This window comes from Tenrec ecaudatus, chromosome 11 (genome assembly GCF_050624435.1).
Source record: "Tenrec ecaudatus isolate mTenEca1 chromosome 11, mTenEca1.hap1, whole genome shotgun sequence".
NCBI lineage: Eukaryota > Metazoa > Chordata > Mammalia > Afrosoricida > Tenrecidae > Tenrec > Tenrec ecaudatus.
In genome coordinates, this window is record NC_134540.1 from 99543703 (window position 1) to 99558279 (window position 14577).

A 14577-nucleotide genomic window follows, 5' to 3' on the forward strand; every position below is an offset into this window, starting at 1 on the left:
AAGAACCTCAACAAACCCATAGCGAAGGAAGAAATAGAGAGTGTCATCAAAAACCTACCAAGGAAAAAGGCCCCAGGGCCAGATGGCTACACAGCAGAATTTTACCAAACATTCAGGGAAGAGCTGACACCGATCCTCCACAAAGTATTCCAGAACATAGAGAAGAACGGCAAGCTCCCAAACTCATTTTACGAAGCCAGCATTACTTTGATACCCAAACAGGGAAAAGACCCCACAAGTGTAGAGAATTATAGACCAATATCTCTAATGAACATAGATGCAAAAATCCTTAACAAAATATTGGCCAATAGAATACAAAGGAACATCAAACATATCATTCACCACGACCAAGTAGGATTCATCCCAGCGATGCAGGGATGGTTTAACACCCGAAAATCCATCAATATCATACACCACATCGAGAAGAAAAAGGATAAAAACCATATGATAATATCCATAGATGCAGAAAAAGCATTTGACAACATCCAGCATCCATTCCTAATCAAAACACTCATGAAGATAGGATTGGAAGGTAAGTTCCTCAAGCTCATACAAGCTATCTATGAAAGACCAACAGCCAACATCATAGTCAATGGAGAAAAGACAAGAACAATACCACTGAAAAAGGGTACAAGACAAGGATGCCCCCTGTCCCCTCTTCTATTCAATATCGTTTTGGAGGTTCTGGCTAACAACATAAGACAGCGGAAGGACATCAAAGGGATCCAGTTGGGAGAGGAGGAGGTGAAACTATCGTTATTTGCAGATGACATGATCCTATACATTGAAGACCCCCGAAACTCCACAGTTGGAATACTTACAGCAATAGAGGAATACGGAAGGGTAGCAGGATACAAGATCAATAAACAGAAGTCGGTAGGGTTTCTATACACATCGGACAGGGCCATGGAAGAGGCGATTAAGAGGGAAGTACCCTTCACAGTAGCCAAGAACAAACTGAAATACCTAGGAATATACTTAACAAAAAATACTAAAGACCTATATAAGCATAATTATAAAACCCTATTACAGGAAACCAAAAGTGACCTTCACAAATGGATGAAGCTCCCCTGCTCGTGGTTAGGTAGGCTGAACATAGTAAAGATGACAGTTCTTCCTAAAGCACTCTACAAGTTCAATGCTATACCAATCCAATTACCATCAACCTTCTTCAAAGAATTGGAAAAACTGACCACCAACTTCATATGGAGAGGGAAGAAACCCAGAATTAGCAGAGAACTCCTCAAGAAGAAGGACACAATTGGAGGACTCGCCCTGCCTGATTTTAATGCCTACTACACAGCTACAGTGGTCAAAACAGCATGGTACTGGCACAATGATAGACACTCAGACCAGTGGAAAAGAATAGAAAGCCCAGGAGTAAAATCATCAGCATATAGACAACTGATCTTCGACAAGGGTCCCAAAAACGTCAAGTGGGAAGCAGATGCCCTCTTTAATAAGTGGTGCTGGAAACAATGGATATCCACATGTAGAAAGTTGAAACAAGACGTCTACCTCACCCCATGCACAAGAATACACTCAAGGTGGATCACAGATCTAGAAGTCAAACCCCAAACCATCAGGACCATTAAGGAAGGAATCGGGACTAATCTCAGAGCACTGGCCCAGGGAGCACATAGGCTCACTGCAACAGGGAAGGGGACACACACAGGTGATCTGGAAATCGACAAATGGGATCTAATAAGAATAAAACACCTGTGCACCTCGAAAGACTTTGCCAAGAGGGTGACAAGGCAACCCACAGACTGGGAAAAGATTTTTAGTAATGACACGTCAGACAAAGGGCTCATTACTAAAATCTACAACACCATCATGACCTGCAAAAAGAGGAAAACAGTTAACCCCCAAGGAAGTGGGCGAAAGAAATGAGAAGAACTTTCACTAGAGAGGAGATCAATATGGCCAATAAATATATGAGAAAGTGCTCGAAGTCCCTTGCCATAAGAGAAATGCAAATCAAAACAACCATGAGATACCACCTAACACCCCTGAGGCTAGCCCAGATCAGTAAATCAGAGAGCAACAAGTGTTGGAGGGGCTGTGGTGAAATAGGAACCCTCCTCCACTGCTGGTCGTCGTGCAGATTTGTACAGACACTGTGGAAAGCAATCTGGCGATACCTAAAGAAAATGGAAATTGATCTACCTTACGACCCAGCCATCCCTCTACTGGGCATATACCCGGTTGAAGCAGCAAATAAAACACGACCAGTCATATGCGCTCCAATGTTTATTGCGGCACAATTCACAATAGCAAAGACTTGGAAACAGCCTAAGTTTCCATCGATAGACGAGTGGATTAGCAAACTTTGGCACATACACACAATGGAGTATTATGCAGCACTGAAAAGCACCGATGAGCACATGAAACACGTTATTTCATGGGAAGAGCTGGAAGGAATTATGCTAAGCGAGGTAAGCCAGTCCCAAAGGGACAGGTACAACATGAGTCCCCTGAGGTAAGTACAATCAGCATGACAGAAATGGGGCATTAATCCACCCAAGGGGAGGGTATTGTTTATATCTCCACAGGGAAAGTGGGACCAGACTTCAACCCAGTGTCGCAAGGTGTGAATGCATTCTCCCGGCGTGGAGGACGGAACCGGTGGAGAGGTCTGGGAGGCAGGCCCCAGCACCATAAATTAAGTGGATTCCTGCCCCTCCCCCGAAAAGAACTTGTTCCAAAGGACGACATTGACCCTGCAGCTATGGGAGATGGACATATTTGATCAGAGCACACGGGAGCAGATGAAGGGGCAGGAGGAGAGAGTGGAGCACAGCCTGGCCCACCAGGCCGTGATGATGATGTTCCTGAGTAGAGCAGCCAGTCCACAGAGAGAACAACATGGCTGGCCCTACTATGAGACATGATGCCCCTCAGTGACTAAGGGCGATACAGGGGACAGCACCGGAGACACAGTGTGGGAATTGCACCTGACCTGATCCCACCACACCGAGGCAATGCACTGGGGGAGTGCAGCGGAACAGCAAGGGAATGGAGTGGCAAGGTCCCCAGGGAATGCTCGAAGTGGACTTTGGGGCCAGGGCGTGGTGCCCCAACAGACTGGACTGGAAAACGCTCCTAAGGGCCAGCAAAGATCCCTGAACTAACTACAAGCTTTTCTCTTGTGAACTGTTTTGTTCTGTTCTTTTTCAGTGGTTTGTTTTTGTTGTTTTGTTGTCTGGTTATATACTGTTGCTTTGTGTTCCTCTGTCTAGTTTTCGTGCATGTTAGTGACTCCACAGGTCTGTCTGAATAGGACAGGCTGGATGAACTATCTGGATGAAAAACAACGGGACTGACAGTTCCGGGGGGACTTGGGGTGGGGGGTAGGGGGGGGTAGGGAAGTGGTGTTAACAAACCCAGGGACAAGGGAAAAATATGGGACCCCAAAGGGTAGAGAAGGGGGAGTGGCAGGCCTGGTGGGAAATGATCAAGGGTAAGGTTGCTTAGGGAAGAGGTATACTCTAGCCCAGGTGGCAATGAAGCATGGTAGTAGGGCAGGAGGAAGGTCAAGGGAGATGGAGGAAAGAGCTAGGAGTCAAAGGGCATTCATGGAGGTCTAGACAAAGACATGTACATGCAAATATATATAGGGGGTTGGGAAAATAGATCTTTGTGTATATATTTATAGGTCAAGTATTAAGGTGGCAGAAGGACCTTGGGCCTCTACTCAAACACTCCCTCTATGCATGAATACCTTCTTTTATTAAATTGGAACTCTATGATGCTCACTCTCCCGACACAACAGCTGGAGCCAACATGGGTGAACAAGTAAATGTGGTGAAGAAAGCTGATGGTGCCCGGCTATCAAAAGAGATAGTGACTGGGGTCTTAAAGGCTTGAAGATAAACAAGCGGCCATCTAGCTCAGAAGCAACAAAGTCCACATGGAAGAACACATCAGCCTGTGTGATCGAGTGGTCCCAAAGGGATCAGTTACCAGGCATCAAAGAACAAAAAATCATATCATTGACTGCACACCTCCATGATAGGATCGCTGAAGACAAATGGGTGCATAAACAAATGTGGTGAAGAAAGCTGATGGTGCCCGGCTATCAAAAGAGATAGTGTCTGGGGTCTTAAAGGCTTGAAGGTGAACAAGCGGCCATCTCGCTCAGAAACAAATAAGCCCACATGGAAGAAGCACACCGGCCAGAGCGATCACGAGGTGCCCAAGGGACCAGATATAAGGCATCATGCAAAAAAAAAAAAGATATAAGTGTGTGTATGTATGTGTATTTATGTGTATATGTATATATGTATGTGTATATATATATTATATTAAATGAAGGGGGAAGTGCAGAGTGGAGACCCAAGGCCCAAGTGTCAGCCAATGGAGATCCCCTCATAGAGGGGCTTAGGAGAGGAGATGGGTTAACTAGGGTGTGAGGTAGTATCGATGAAGAACACAGCTTTCCCCCAGATCCTGGATGCTTCCTCCCCCCAACTACCATGATCCGAATTCTACCTTGCAGGGCTGGATAGGACAGAGGCTGTACACTGGTACATAGGAGGGTTGGAGATACAGGGAATCTAGGGTGGATGATACCTCCAGGACCAAGGGCGTGAGGGACGATGCTGGGAGAGTGGAGGGTGAGTGGGTTGGAAAGGGGGAACTGATTACAAGGAGCCACATGTGACCTCTTCCCTGGGAGAGGGACAGCAGAGAAGGGGGGAAGGGAGACCCCGAATAGGGCAAGATATGACAAAATAACGAGGTATAAATTACCAAGGGCATATGAGGGAGGGGGGAAAAGGGAGGGAGCGGGGGAAAAAAAGGAGGACCTGATGCAAGGGGCTTGGGTGAAGAGCAAATGCCTTGAGAGTGATTGGGACAGGGAGTGTATGGGTGTGCTTTGTACAATTGATGTATGTATATGTATGGATTGTGGTAAGAGTTGTTGGAGTCCCTAATAAAATGTAAAAGAAAAAAAAAAAAAAGCATGTCGAAGTTGGACGGAAAAATAAATAAATAAATAAATAAATAAAAAAGAAGTTAAATAAGGATATGATCATTCACCGTTTGTGATTGGACGCTGTCATCCTCCATTTTTACATAGCACTTATTGTCTCATACTTATGTAGTCTGTGGAACCTAATCATGTTCATAAGTGGGGAGTTGTGTATCTTCTTGTTATGTTTCAAAAACTGATTCTGTCTGTTCTATATGAGGATAATTAAAGAGAAGTAGACAACTCAAAGGAGTGGAATAAATGTTTCTAATATATCTAATTTTTGAACACATTTGTTTGTCAACATAAAAGAACATTCATACCATGATTTTAAGACAAGTTTTATTTTATGCAAAAATATTGACTTAAAAATGCTTCACACTTTTAATTACATTTTACTTACAGCTGTACCAGGTTTTTATATGTATTTATTTTGTACTTTTTAACCTCATGGTTAATTGTAATAATAAAATCTTCAAAAGTTCATACTGATTAATAATTTTAGTGCAATTATAAAACTTATGTACACATATGTAAAATAAGGTTTTTCTTAAAGATATTAAGATACCTTTGGGAGTTACCATAACAAAACATTATAATTATATTAGACATTGAGAAACAGATTTTATAAAAATATATAATAATTTAAATATAATTAAAATGTTATACTTTTACTGTTGATTAAGACTCAACCAATGTTTTTATATAGCCTGCCAGTTTATTAATAATTATTTTTTGATCATGTACTATGTTCCAATGTTTTTAAAATTGGGTCTAAAATGATGACAAAGTGACAGCCTGTTTTCACTTTATTTGCAATCTAGTGTAACATCTGTATGATATATGATCAACTGAGATTATACTTCTTTGTACCTTTAAGAGTTATAAATAAGATAAACTAGGTAAAAGGTTGAGAGTTCTGAAAAGGGAACAAGGAGGAATAGGCATGGTTAGGTGAGACTCATGTGAGGAATTGTCCCTTGACTTGAGACATGAATGATAAAGTCATCATTGGGCACAATTAATGCATGGTGGAAGAGAATTACAAGTGAGGGGCAAAACATGAAAAAATCTGTAATGGATGAATATTGGTGTTTTAAAAAATACTATATTAACATTTGCATTTGTAAGTAGCAAAAGGGGGGAAATTGGAAAGGGTACTTGGGAATAAATAGACATCAGACTTTGCAAGACCTTTCAGGCTAAATGAATAATTTTTATTTTAGGAACATTGGAAAACAATTGGATGGTGTTAAACAGAGAAATGAAATGTATTATGTGTCAGGGAAAAATAGCTTTTGCTTTCACAAAGAAGATGAGGAGAAAGGGAACAACTAAATTGGAGAACCCTGGTTAGCAAACCATTGCAGTATTCCAGTGACAGGGGTTGCCAGCAAGGACCTAGACTATGATCATGGAAGTAACAAAGCACAGTTTCACTCAGGTCATTTTCAAGGTGCGTTTAATAGGACGAAATGATAAATTAGATCTATGTGAGTAGAAGAGATGTGATTACTCTTGAATTTTCTCTGGAGTCACTTTAGTGATTGGTCATGGTATTAATTTAAAGGGAGACAGTATGAGGGGTTTGGAGACATCAACAGAATGAATATTGCTAATTTTATTTTGTCTTTGGCTAGAAAATAGTCCCTAGGTGGCACAAAAAGTTCAACTTTCCTCTGCTAAAGCAAAACTTGATGGTCTGAGTTGAAAGAATGGTGCCTGAGAAGGAAGTTCTGATGATCCACTTCTGAAAATTAGACATTTAAAGCTCTATAGAACACAATTTTGTTCTGAAATATGTAGTCTTTTCATAAGTTGGAGTTGACTCATAGGCAATGTGGTTAATTTAAGGAGCCAAGAGACCCAAGTCATTTTTGTGGCTCTGAGAAAGAAAGAATGATTGAATTGCTTCTGTAAAGATTCTAACCAAGGAGACCCTCTGGGTAAGGTCTACGTTGTGACGTAGGGGTCTTCATCATTTAGAATCAAAGGAAGCATGTTTTAGTACATATCTTATAGGAGATTGCATATAGGAAGTTGCTGATCATGGAATAAGATAGCACTCTAGATTTGCTTTTGAGAGTCACTGCATAACTTTTGGTGTAAAGTATGCAGCTCCAAAGCACCATGGGAAAAGGTGAGGCTTTCGACCCCCCCTAAGGGATATAGTATATCAGAAACCCACATGGACAGTTCTACCCTGTCCTATAGGATCAGTGAGTTGCAATTGATTCAATGACAGTGAGTTTGGTTTGGTGGAAGTATTATTGGAAATCAAAGGACAAATTAGATAAACTCAAGGAAAGTGGAGACAGAGTGAAGAGGATTGAAGGCAAAACCTTGGCGCACGTTAATTTTCAATAAATTGACCAGCAGCAGCAAAGAAAATGTGAATACTTCCTCAATGGCTATCAATGATGTGGAAAGAAAGCTCAGAGAGAAATAGTTTGTGAGACTGTTTAATGCTACTGACAAGTAGTATGAAGAGAGAAAATGAACATTTGACTTTGGCAAGATCTGTAGGAGGAATCTCTGGTGGCTAAGAAGTATTCATAGAGTACATTGATGAGAAATCGGGAGATAAGGAAAATTTTGTGTGAATTTTTGGGAGAAATCTAGCTAGGAACATAGGAACATCACACTACAAAGGCAAGAGTGCATGGTATTGACGCTAAAGATACTGAGTTTCGCCTTCGGTGCAGGGACTTTTCTGTCATCTCAAAGGGTTGGTTTGTTGAAAGCATTGGTTGAGGTGCTAAAGGTAAGATGAAGTAGTTCTTGCCTGGTTTCACTTTATTTGTATACATAGTCAGGTGAGGAAGAAGTAATTGTAGACTTGAGGAGAGAAGGTATGTGATTGCTATCCTGACAACAACAATTGTTTTTGTTTTAATTTGGTTGTTTGTTTTTAAGATAATTGTAGCTTCGTTGTCCAGTGGTGTTGAAATCTTATCTGAAATTATATAGTCATCATTTGAAGTAAGTCTACCTAGCAAGATTATGGGATTTTTCTCATGCAATATTCTATTTTGGGGTACATGCAGTCCTGAAGAAGGTTGGTTATTTCAACAGTGATTATGCTAAAATAGAAACACACACATACATAGACAAAAATTCTAATGAGGATGATTACTACTTTTTTGTATTTTTTTAAGTTGAGACACTAAGGGAGTGGGTCAACAACTAGTAAAACTGAAAGAGGATTAAAGCCTCAGAAGCTGTTATCACTGTTATAAAGAGGGAGAAAATGCCTGCCAATCCACTTCTGAAGTCGTTGAAACACTGTGAAGCCTCTTTCTGATCTGACTTACCTGGGTCATCATGCATAGCATCCTATCTGATCACAACGGATTTGAAATTTTGTTTGTTTGATTGATGCAGTCTGAAATAGAAAAACTAGAAACTGAAGACCAATTTACATAAAATATGTGAAATCCATATCTAAGCATGTCACAGGTACTGGTGATGGGGGATGTACTGCTGGTCATCTGGAGTGAATATGAGAATAGGTCAACGAAGATCACAAACTGATCATCCAGAGTGTTGGATAAAACATCTTTGTGAGGGTGAAGTTTCTGAGAATCTTGTGAAAGAACCAAGACCATGATCCATGTGCTGAAATTATCAAGGAAAGAGGAACTAGATGGTCATTCGAAAATCTCCCTACCAAGTATAGCAGTAAGCAGACTTTTGTGGACCATGCTTCTGGGTTTACGTAGCTTTTGAATGAAGAAATAAGAGACATGGATTAGACCAGGAGAGAGGAAGGGTTCTAGAGCAAACTATAGTTGAGAGAGCTGCTAAGGACGAGCTGACCTCAGGTGACAATCATTTACAGGTATCAGGATTTAAAAAACAAAAGATGACTCATTATTTGTGCATACTTTATAGTTCATTGTTTTTGTTGTGTGCCTACAAGTTGGTCTCAACGCATGGCAACCATATCCAACAACCAAGTAGACCCGCTTCACAAAGGTTCCTAGGCTGGAATGTTTTTGGAGCAGATGGAGAGGCCTATTCTCCTGAAGAGTGGCTCACAGGTTCAAAGGGCAGCCCTTTCCTCTTGCAGCGCAAAGCGTTGCCATTGCACCACAGGATCTCCTTCAGTTTCTAATAAAGAAAGACATCATTTAAAACAAGAAACACCAACTGAAATACTGAAAGAGCCGCACAACCTTGGAAAATAAGAAAACAGGAAAGAACATAGTACAGCCAAATTATGAACTCACGACTATCAAGTTGATTCCAAATCGTAGCAGCGCTAGAAAGCCAGAGCACAACTGTCCCTCTAGGTATCTGAGACTGTAACTTTCATGGGAGCAGAAAGCTTTGTTTTTCTTTTGCAGAGGGCTTGGTGATATTGAACTACAAGCCTTGGGATTAGCAGCCGAACTGGAAACCCCAAAGACCATTAGGATGATTGACCACAGCCTAATTCAAATTATTCACATTATTTGAATTCAAAAATATTTGAAGATATCTTTCTTAATGACAGTATTTAGGTATAATTTCAGTACCATTATACTAAAACAATTTCTGAAACATTTGGCAACTTACACTGATGTTTAATAATAAAAAATAATTAAGTCAATATTTATGTGGGATGAATGGATATATTGAATCGTGTCAAATATGGCAAAAAATTTTATTATTGGGAAAAAATAATAATGGCTCCTGGGGAGTAGGGTTGGGGAGAAAAGGAATGAAGGGACCTGATTACCAAGGAGTTCAAGAGGAAAGAAAATGTTTTCAAACTGATTGTGGGAGCAATTGTACAACACTGCTTAATGTGATCGTACTATGGATTGTTATGATATCTGGAAGAGCTCCCAATAAAATGATTACAATTTTAAAATATATATGTATTTCTGTTAAAAGGAAAGTAACATAATCTCGATATGAACATAATTATTTAAAGTACAATTATTTCAAATGTTATTAAACGAAATTTTGGGTTTTTCAATGTTCACTACTTCGCTATAAACAGTTATATTATTTTACCAGATTGTCTCTGAATTTAATCAGGAGATTTATTATATATATATATATATATATATATATATATATATATATATATATATATATATATATATATATACTCATGTATTGCCATTTTCATTTAAGCCAGTTAACTTTTTAATATAATTTTGCTAGAAATAAATTTAATGATACTAAAACATAAATATTAGAGGAATATCAAATGTTTAAAAGAAGAAAAAAATCAATTTGGTATGGGTTGTCCACAATTATTTATGATTGTTATATGTCCTAAAAAATATTAGGTGTGTTCCCGACACGATCACTGAAGGCAAAATGAGTGCATAAGCAAATGTGGTGAAGAAAGTTGATGGTGCCCAGCTATCAAAAGATATAGAGTCTGGGGTGTTGAAGGCTTGAAAGTAAATTAGCGGCCATCTATCTGAGAAGCAACAAAGCACACCAGCCTGTGTGATCATGAGGTGTGGATGGGATTAGGTATCAGACATCTAAGACCCAGAATAAAACCATACCCAAGGTGAATGGGGAGGGTGGCAGACATGGTGTGGAGACCCAATGCCCATCTTTAGACAATTGGACATTCCCTCACAGAGGGATCATAGGGAAGAGATGAGCCAGTCAGTGTGCAGTATAGCACTGATGAAAGATGCAACTTTCCTCTAGCTCTTCGGTGCTTCTTTCACCCCACTACCATGACCTCAATTCTACCCTACAAATTGGATTAGACCAGAGCATGCACACTGCTACAGATAAGAGTCTGCAACACAGGGAATCCAGGATAGATAAACCCCTCAGGGCCAACAAGGAGAGTAGAGATACCAGGAGGATTAGAGGAAGGTGGGAGGATAATGTGGGAATCAATCACAAGGATCAATCTAGAACACCTTCTCAGGGGATGAATAATGGAAAAGTGGTTGAGAGGTAATGGAGGACGATGTAAGATATGGAAAAATAATCTATAATTTATAGAGGGACGGTGGGCAGGGGAGGTTGGGGGAAGAAATGGAGAGCTGATATCAGGGGCTCAAGTGGGAACAGAATACTCTGAAATTGATGATGGTGGCATATGTGCAAATGTGCTTGACACCTTGGAAGAATGTATGGATTGTGATAAGAGATGTAAAAGCCCCCAATAAAAGTTTTTTTTTTAATATTAGGTGTGGCACGATCTCACTGCTTAAAAATTGGATAACGTCATTTACTGTAAACTCAATGTTGTTTCTTGGATGCTTCCATAATTAGCAAAGTTGATCAAAGCATTTAATCCATCTGATTAGTTTTAATTTAAACACCCAGATTAAGTATTGTTACTTTCTCATATTTATTCATTAGACAGTTCTTAAAAGATCAGCCAGTATAAATCTTCTTATTAGTATACTGAAGATGCCATTCCATGGAAAATTGGGTTGAAATTTCTTTTATATTAGAAGGAAATAATCTAATATGCGAGGCAAAACTATGATTAAAAACTACCATTTCAAGAATCATGGTTTTTAATGAGAAATACTACTCCAAATAATTAATAAAAATATAAATTATTTTAACTCCTATTCATAATTTATATCATTAAATGAAGTCTGATGTTTATCTGCTTACTTATGTACCTATGATTCTATTTGTCCACTTGATTAAAACAGAGAAAGAAAAAGTGTAAAAACAATATGCTTTTCCTTTAAGCAGTTGTTTATCACAGGCTAATTCAGATGACTACTACTACCAGAGGGAATTTAGGACTTCAGTCACCAAGTAGGAATGCAGAACTTTGGAGTTGATGAACCCGAGAAATTATTAGCAAAGTTTGTAAGATATTTTTATTATAAATAAAATGAAAAAAGTTGTATTAAAAGTAATAATCCCAAAAGTTTATGCTTAGTAGTTACTATGCATTGGGCACTATGTTAAATATTTTACATATATAATTTCATGTAATCTCATTACCCTCGGGGTGGGGGGAATCCATCAATACCCCTTCATTTAGGAAAACTCTAATGCTTAATGATCTTAAGTAGTTTACTTTTAATTGATATAATATAAGACCAGAATGTAAATCAATATGAATCTCTGTTGATTAATGTATTTCTATTTTCTAAAGGATGTTGTGTTGTTTCATGGAAAAGCAAACACCTGCAGCAAAAACTTCATGGTTAATAGTTTGAGTTATTTGTTTTCTCATCAAGTTGCCAAAGCTTGAATAACAGAATTGTAGGTGAATTGATATATTGGGTGGTGCAAGATATGGCAAAATAATAATAATAATATATAATAATAAGGGTCCCTGGGAAGTAGTTTTGGGGAGAAAGGGGAGCTAATATCAAAGAGTTCAAGAAAAAGAAAATTTTTTAAAACTGATGGTGGCAGTAATTGTACAATTATGCTTGATGTAATTGAATTGTGGATTTTTATAATATCTGTAAGAGCTCCCAATAAAATGATTAATAAAATTAGATGTCAAAGCTCTGAAAATATTTTTTGGTTATTGAATTTCTTATGTGACATATTTTCTCAATCTGACTGTCACAACTTTAACCAAGTGTGAAAATTTAGGGTCACAAATAAGATTACCTGACATCCTGTATCATGATAAGGTGCAACACGAAGTACTCATAACTTAGCATTTTTCTAAAAATATTTAACGCAGACCTAACCTATCTTTTAATCTAGGATTAGGCAAACATTAGGGAAAAGGATCAGATTATAATTATTTTAGGCAGTGCAGAATGCATTTCTCTGTCTCACCTGGTCACCTCTGTCATTATCATGAAAGCAGCTGTAGACAATATGTAAATGAATGACATAGTATTGTTTCAATAAAAGTTTGTTTCTAAAAAGACATGGTGGATTGGATTTGTATTGGATTGTAGTCTTCTAAGCCACGGTGGAGATATAATGTTTACAGGTAGCTCAGGAGAAAGAACAAAATGAAATAGATGACATAAATCACAAATGATGAATGTTTTACAATACTACTGCATCAGAAAATCAAGGTCACGGGAAAAACAAAACAAAACCCACAATGACTACTCATGCTAAAATGAACTAGTGAGGGATGAAAGCCAAAGAAAAACAAATCAAAACCAGATTAGGGGATAAGTAAATGTGGTATATACATACCATGCAACATTACTCAGTTGATACATGCTACATAATGGATGGAGCTTGAAAACATGCCGAGTGAAATAAATTAAGCACAAAAATACAAATAATATATGACCTCACTTATATAAAAAAGATACACAAAAAGGCAAATGCACAGCTGCTAAAGTTTAATAGTGATAACTGGAAATAGGAGGGAGAGAGCAGAGAATTGTGGACATTGTTTATAGAGCACTGACTTTCAATTTACAGTGTTGGAAAAGTTACATAGCTCCAGGGTAGAATTACACAATGAATAGGATAGGAAGAGGATATAAAATGTGTGATTAATGGTCTCTGAATTAAAGTCTAATGTGCCAACCTGGCCAATAAACACATGTGGGGTTAATTAAAGGGCAGAGAGTTAAAAGGCTCAGTGAGCCTCGCCTTTCTAGTTCTCGGATCTCTTGCTCTCTGATGGTCGGACCAGGGCCCAGCTGCCTTAGTCAGTTCCCTGCTTCAGCTGGCAAGGTTCACTTCCTGAAAGCCATCCTTGAGGAGAAGCCACATTGACCTATCCAGATGCAGCCCTGGGTGCTGGAGCAGCGGTGTGGAGAGCCCTGCCAGCGCTGAGATGCTTACACATTCACTGACTTGGCTTTGCTCCTGCAGTCAACATCACTGCGAGTGTTTTGTGAGCTGGAGGAGGACTTTGTGGATTGGTGTTGGACATATGGGTTACTGTTGGACTTGTGGGCGTGGGCAGCACTAGTTTGGGATGTTTTCTTATTGTGAACCTTTATATAAAATTCTCTGTTATACATGAGTGTCTGTGGATTTGTTTCTCTAATGTACCCAGATTAACAGTCGCCATGAACAGTGATCTCCTTTGACATGAGATCAGAAGAACTGGATGGTGTCTGACTATTATTACTGGACACCTTGATCAAAAACCTTCTATGTAAGGATCCAGATTAAAAATGGAAAAGTGAACAATAGAATATCAAATTCTCAAGGACTTTCTGGCATCAAGGAGTCTAGATAAATCCCTGAAACTTTTGCCTTGAGAAAAACCTTTAAATCTTACACTAAAACTTTCTATGAAATTTTCCTTAAACCAAACAAAAATTTAATATAGCTAGTAAAAAAAACAAACAACCAAAATGCTTTTCTTGACCACTGTGTTCTTTTAAGATCTATCTATATGGGATTAATAGCACCATGAACGATTAGATAGGAACCTAGGGGACAGTGATTTTGTGTTAATGGAGAAAGAATAATTCAGAAAAAGGTGTTGAGATCGGTTGCACAACTCAAAAAATATAACCAATATAAATGAAATGTACATATACAAATTGTTTAACACGCATCTATTTTGCTCAACAACATCAAAAGAAATTTAAAATTTTAAGTTGGGCTAATTATGTTTTTTATAATAGGGACCACTTTTCAAGGGCTTCTCTATATTAATTTATTAATACATTCAAGGGAAAATTATATCTTAAATACCTGTACTTATTACTCTT